This window comes from Parambassis ranga, chromosome 12, assembly GCF_900634625.1.
Source record: "Parambassis ranga chromosome 12, fParRan2.1, whole genome shotgun sequence".
Classification (NCBI taxonomy): Eukaryota; Metazoa; Chordata; class Actinopteri; family Ambassidae; genus Parambassis; species Parambassis ranga.
This window is the reverse complement of record NC_041032.1, coordinates 6,487,918-6,495,622: the sequence shown is the minus strand read 5'-3', so window position 1 is coordinate 6,495,622 and position 7,705 is coordinate 6,487,918.

The following is a 7,705-nucleotide window of genomic DNA, read 5'->3' as shown; positions in this document are numbered from 1 at the left end:
ACTCATCGTCATCACCAGGCGATTACTAAACTCTCATGAATTACAGTAAAGGCCTAAGGCCACTGTAGAAAAGCATGTAGATCTGGGAATGTTTATTGAGATATTTGGAGGGGGAAAAACTAAATTCAATGAAATAAATCCAGCAACATAATTTGTGACTTTTCTTATCTTATTTAAGATTATAAGATGTTCACATATTGACATTTTTTGCAGGTTTTGAGAGGGATAAAAGTCTGAGTGTACGCTTTGCCAGCTGTCAGCCATATATTCTCCATCCACAGGATGCACATAGATGCACATGGGACCTTACTTGGTGCCAGATAGATGCAGTCACTAAAGACTTTGCGGCACATATATTTGGCAACGTGGTACAAAGCATCAGCATACCCTCAGATCAACTCTATATGCATGAAACTGCAAAACCCAGTCACTTTGTTTTATCTTTAGCAGTTGTGTCCACTGTACATATGTGAGGTCAGTGTGCTCAGAGTCAAATAAAGTAAAAGTGTAAATTTCTCTGTTTGTGTAGGCCCTCGGGCCACGTTTAATTTCTCAACACTCTGGGTAATTCTATATTTTTCTCCCTTCTTTATGTGTATCACTTCATCTGTCTTGACCTAAAAATCTTTACACTCATTATAATGAGATACACTGAGCGCCAGTGTGAGTTCAAAGCCTGAACTGAAATAGCATAGTGTCTTGTCGCTCTGTGTCATACAACCAGAGCGATTATGATATGTGTGTGGTTCTGTAAGTCAGGGCACGCCACAGGGCGATGCAGTTAAAGCATTGTAGAAGTCAGCCATATGATTTATGGTAAAGAGCAGCTGGGTTTAATGAGCATAATTGGAATTTTCTTTACTTCTCCACCATCATCCTAAGTACCCCTTCTCCACAACAACTTTATATAATGTTTTAGTTAAACCCTACAGTGCCCCAGTATCTGATTTATTGCTAGGTGGCACCGGTGCCAGGGTGACAGCATTAAGCATGCAGGCCTCGCTGATGAATAAACAGTTTCACTCTTGAGGCTGATTAAAATAAATATGTGCCTTAGAGAGATATTTAGAAATCTCTAAATGCCAATAAACTTTTGAAGAACTAACAGAGTGTATTATCTCATGAGACCAACGTGGTTGTACGATACATATTGCTGTACTGTTGCTGGGCTGTTACATGCCAAACATTCTAAAACCAGTGAGTTTTAATTTGAGCAGTTTGTCTTCGTTTTTGGCTGGATGTGATTATTAAAGCTGACAGTGGCAGGGGCCACTGACTGTTGAGTCTGGGAACATCTCCAGATCTCAGTTGCTGTTCCAGAAATGCAACCTGCTGCTGGTGCTATTAGAGATGACAGAGAGGTGGACAGATTTGCCATGTGTGAAAGCTGCTGCCAGGTGGCTCAAAGGTGTTTGAAGGTCATCTGATGACATGGGTAAAGACTTTAATCCCTTTAATTGTTTATTACCTTTCCTTTCTCTTTTAAATAGGAAGCGGTGCCTCATTAAACCATTGAAACAAATGTCTCCCTGTACTTCCTGTGTTTTTACAAGCAAGTTTATAACCCACCTCCACCCTATCTACTCCATCTGACTTACACAATTGTCCTATCTGTTGTCAGTGATGTCTGCTCTGTCCTGTACCCAGGGGCCTTTGAGGCTGCTGCGCCTTAGGCTTTTCACACATGTACGTGGAAAGCATTAAAATAACAAACTACACATAATAAACTGGGACAGGTTAAATCAGAGCTGACCCAGAGAAAGTTTCACCTGGAGGCTGACCTCCAGGTCAACTATGACCTTTATGTGACTCCGTGCTGCTGAGGTCATCATATGATTAGTAGATCTATTAACCTTTACTGACAGTAATCCAGCTCAGTGATGGATATTGAACTACAGCAGTGTTCCATCTTAATAATTCCTTAATACCTCTTATTACACCCCATCAGCCAAATGGTGATGAAATTAATTTTCATCAGTCCATCAAATGAGGAACAGATCAGCTCTCGTCCTGTTGACGCTGCATCCAAATGGCAGGAATCACGTAAAAAGATTAATAACAGACAAAGTGGCTCAAGATGAAGTCAATTGCAGCCGTAAGCAGTTATGAAGCCCTCTGAGTGGAAATCATTGCAAACTGCTTTTGTATTCTCTCCTCTAATCTCCAGGGAGTGCTTGGGTCTAGTCTCTGAACATAAAGCTGTCGTTACACCTGTGTAATAACACTTAGCACTGAAGCTGGCCAGAGAGAAGCCAATCTTTTCAACACTTGGAACTCTGAGGGCTCTTTAGCCCAGTCATATGCTATTGACGACTTCTACTCCATGCAGTCTCAGCCAGAGATGAATCATCAAGATGAAGCCTGCGACCTGGCTCCTCTCCACTGACGTCAGCCAACACTTCTCCCCCCATGATGAATGAACGCTCTTTTCCAAGCGTGGCTGCCATGAACATCAGTTTTCAACCCCTGCGGGATGCCTGCAGTGAGTTACCAGTCAGGTGGTATATCCTGTTCCCTCAGAGCGCTGTGTTGGACAGGCAGGAGGTTTGCCTGCAACCACCTGCTGGGAAACACATTAATGTAGAGGGAATGGATGGATGCATGGTTGAACCTCAGTGTGGTGGAACCTTTTTGGTTTAACAATTTGTCTCACCTAAGCTGAAAAGACAGTAATCTAAAACTTCCTGTGCACAGCTCCAAGAAAAATATCCCAGCATTAGGACTCATTTTATTTTGAAATCATTCATTCATATATATTTTGTCGTCTCATCACAGACATTTTAATCAAGCAAAGTCTATTTTTATTTTTTTTTAATGTAAGGATGATTTACTGCTGGCAAAGCAGGCAGGACACCTCAAGGTCCTGAACCATCTGAGGCCATGAAAATCTGCACATTCACTGTGTGGCAATTAGTTGGTGATAATTTGATTAATAGCGTATTTGTTTGGTATTTACATATGCAGCACTTAATAAACCTTGAAGCAATTTATGCATTTTTAACTTCTGCCTGAATTCTGCCTTTGACAGGAATATCTTTAGTTTTTATTTCCACTGTAAAAATAGGACTTGTTTGTGTGAGTATTCTTAACATGCACACTTATTTTGTTCAGTACATCCGTCTATTAAGTGATTCTAAGCCGAGAAACTTCAAAAGAAATCCCCAACTCAGCACATGGTAGAAGGCCTCCCTGTACATCAAAGTCAAATTAGAATGTTTTACCTGGAGGATCCCTGCTGTGATTTTGGAGCGGGGGGTCAAATGGACTTGGAGTGTTTAACCGGCGCTGTGAGGTTCTGTGAAAAATTCACAAAGCCAGCAGAAGATGGATGTGTCCTCATGCCCTCCTCCTGGCCGTGTGGCGGGCAGGACTAAAGCCAGTGATAGAGAGGTTACAACAGGCAAGAATTTTAAACATCCATTGGCCCTCGGGGACTCCAGAGACTTACAGCTTAATATAGATCTGTTGGATAGCAAGGGAAAATAAGGGCAAGAGCGAGTGGAGGAGAAGAAGAGGGGTGCTAAAAAGATGGGTTCAATGAGAGAGGCAGAGGAGAGGAAGGACAGGAAAAGGCAAATATATTAGAAGCAACAAAACAAAGATTCATTGATTTACAAATTCAATCTCCTCTCGTACCTCCCTGAGAACAGAATGAGTGTTTCAGCTGCTGAAAGGACTGCAGTATTTTCTCACTGCGCTCCTCAGTGTTTGAGCTTCTTTTTCTGTTTGAATCCACACTCTGGTTAATGGAAAAACAAATATGTATGTAGAAGAGGTTATTTCAAAAAGCAGGAAGGCTGAAGGACTTCTTCTAGGACTTCTTCCTCAAGTTCACTTTTTTTTGGAATATTTATGATGTGATGTTTGTGTGTGTGAGATCAAATTGCTGAGACCTATAGGTTTGTCACTGCATATGTAATATAAGTCATTATTAAACTGCAGTCTCTTCCAGTGGAGAAGGAAACTGCTGCCCTCCTGAGGATTGTGGTGTTACAGCATGGAAAAAGCCACAGGTCTTTCAGCTGTAAACAATAATGAGAAAATAAATGGTTCATTTGTATCTTGTGATTTACTGGCTGCTTTGTCCTATACATGTTTATTTGAAAGAAATAATACACCACTGACCTACATTCTAAATTGCATTCAATTTCTCCCCATCTCTTGAATGTTGAACACATGGGTGCCTGAGAGACGGGAGCTGTGCAATTTTAGCTCATACAGACATTTCCTGTATAAACAAGAGATAATATAAATACAGCCGTAACAGGGGAATAAACAGTTATCATAGCAGTTATACATTTGTTTTAAACAATGCATGGGCAACAATAGAGACAATAATCTAGGCTCAATCAATGTTCTATGGTAATCAATCTAAGAGGCAGCTTCCTGCGGGATACAAAGAGATAATCTCAAATGTTATTAAAAAAACAACCCCATGGGCTGTTTGTGCAAGCAGCTTATAGTTCCTGTTGGTTTCTTTCTGCCCTCTAGAGGCAGTATTTATGACAGCATATTCATTATACCTTCTTTTATATAAATCTTTTCAAGTGGTGAGTTAGGTATTGTATGTGTATTGTTCAAAATCTACACATAGAACTGTCACTGTCATCTATTAATGAAAGTAAAGTATCAGAGAGTATTTTCTAAAGCTGAAAGAGGGATTTTCTATCAAAACAATGTGTTGCTGTTGATCACAAACGAAGGTCATGATTAAATCTAACTAGCAGTGGATCTGTTACTACCTCTGACATAGCAGATTTAGCAACCTGCAGAGCGATGTGTTAGAAAAGGGTGCTAATGCATCGACTACCAGGATACAGTCCCGCTCTGCATCCATTAGAGCAGGGTCTCTGTGTAAGAGCCAGCAGTAAGGACCAATAATAGCATATCAAATCCTTCAGTTTGAGAAAATGAAAAACAGTTTGCTCTGCAGAAGGCTGTGAGTCACTTTGCTTTGTGCAGAGGTACAATGAGCAGAGTGAGCCTTTTTTCCTGTACACCTTTGGTGATTATGTCTGATGTTGACCTTGAAATAGATTTAATTATTTCAGGTCTAGATTAATTTTAATGTTTAAAAAAATGGCCTAGTTTGTATGACATTAGGAGACTATTATCACTCAGGTCTATCAGTACATGGTATAAACACATGATCAAGAACAGTAGTATGATAATGTTACACTGTCAAGCTTTTAAAAGTGAACCTGAAGTAGGAGTATTAGGATCATTGTGAGTGGAATGAGTACAACATATATGTACGCACCCGGCATGAAAGAACTTAAACAACAAATTTCTAAAAAATATCAAATTTAATTTGATTATAAAAGTTGTATTTTTTCACATGCACACCCACACAATGAATCATCGTAAACACTGTTCAGTGAGTTCTCTTTTCTTTTTCTTTTTTCTTGTTTTTTTTTAAACCTTGATTCACAAAGCAAGCACATACGGTGGACTGATACATCTGATTTCAAAGGACACCATGGAGAATGATTTCAGTCTTTTACAGGGAGAGGAAATCTCAGTGCACTAAAAAAAGGCTGTCGTAAAACCAAGTAGAAACATTTAGAAATTATCTACAAATGGATCTGAGTACAAAAGAGCTACAGCGTTTACAGACACTACACCCATTCACAAGTGAATGATTTGGTTTTAGAACATGTTGTTTCAGTGTAATGACAGACTAAAAAAAAACAAATTACATAAAAAATGTAACCGAACTTTTCCTACATTCAGATTTGGCCACCTACTTTTGTCAATCAACAGCATTGATAAGGGGAACCCTGTTTTACACAGTAAACCCATACAGTATCTTTAAGTGCAACTTTACATGAAAAGAATTCACACCAATAAAGCTATCATCCAGGTAGTAACCATGTCCTTCCTAACCACCTCCACACCACACAAAATGTTAATCCAGTATGCAGACACATTTATATTAGGAATCCAAGTTCTAATTTAAATATTTGTCCAATTAGCTGTAGGAGAATTGAAGTTTTGTTTTGGCCAAGAATGATGGAAAGTGAGCATTGGAGCTTAAATGTTGAAAAAACAAGCTATCAATTCAGAAATCAGACACACTGACATCAGGTCAAGCACACAAAACTTCAGATTCATATGTATTTTCTCTCTGTAAGTTCAATAGGTGTGGCCGATTAGATAGACAGTAGGCTGCAGGATATTAAAGGACCAGTGTGCAGGATGTAGTGCCATCTAGTGGTGGGTATGGATTGCATGAACACTCCCTCCATCGCCATGCCCTTTCCAAACATGATGGGAGAGCTATATCTAAAACTGGAGATTGGTTCTGCTTGGGGCCATTGTAGAAACATGGCACTGCAGGCTTGCAGAAGATGACCTGCAACCTTTGTAGGTATGTGGTCTGCTCAAAGGAGGCATTGCAAATACAGGTGGCTGTAAAAAACATAAACTTTACACCTGCATAATGACAACACAGTGATTTATAGTTATCTGTTAAAGTTGTATTCCATTTCTAATAGATCCCCCTAAATCCATTGCATTGGGTCTTTAAGTTGTTTCTGCTGATCTCATCATGCTTGGTACAAAAATTGTAAAATTGTAAGGATCACAGGAATAAAGTAAAAAAAATCTCTTTCAATGGCCAGTCAGCCAGAACATCACAGGTAAGTAGGGAAACATTTAGTGCTATTGTTTGTAAGTTTTTTAAAGTTTTACCCAGACCCACCCACTGAGGTCTGTAACCACATATAAACCATGTTTCCCCACCAAACAGTTAGAACTGATGAAGCTGCTTGGATGAGCAGCGAAACGTCTTCTAGAAAACTCTACAAGTCCAGACGCCTTGCTTCAATCTTCTCTACGTATGATGACCTGGATGACTGAGAATCTTCATCAACATCTTTCAATGGCTGTATATAAGAAGTGTGACATATAATGTTTGTGTGTATGTAATGTCTTTCTATACAGATCATAAGTGTAAGTGATATAAAATGTGTACTGAAGTTAAACAAGTTAGTAACAAAACCAGAAAACAATGCACAGGTTGACGTTTTGATGTAGTTTTCATGAGGCTTCAGCATATCCCACTATCAGCACGAGGCAACCAAACTCAACAGTGCACAGGCAATGGAGGTAGCAGCACGTCACTAGATCACTGGACCAATTACTACATGTCCTCTCCTTCAGAACAACAACAACAAAACAGAAAAAAGTATGAAAGGTGCAAAACATGAATGCATCACATACTGCCTCACACACAAACACACACACAGGCACACAAAATATGTCTGTTACCAGTCATCAGACAAAAACACCCACCTTTGTGCAATAGGAAGACAGACACAAAATTTTGTCTTGAACTAGGAGTTTCATGACAGTTTGACGGTGAAGACAAACAAACATTACTGCCCTTGTTTATTCTCACATAGCCCATGAAAGAAAAATCCAATGTAAGTTCAAACGAGGAATGTCATGCTCATGTTGTTTTCATAAAGGCCACTGAGACAGCTGAACTTGTCCGGCGTTTCTGACGTTAATGCCCTTTTGCCAATCTGCTGTATTTGTTTTTTTAAATTGCTTTCTTCACAGACATATCCTCTCAGACACAAGTGGGAATGTTTCTCTGCTTCTCACATATGCTACCACCTCTCCATGATATTGCACTGAATAAAGAACTTGTGTTAGCAGCCAGCATTTCTTCACAGAATGCCTCAATAACAGTATTTGA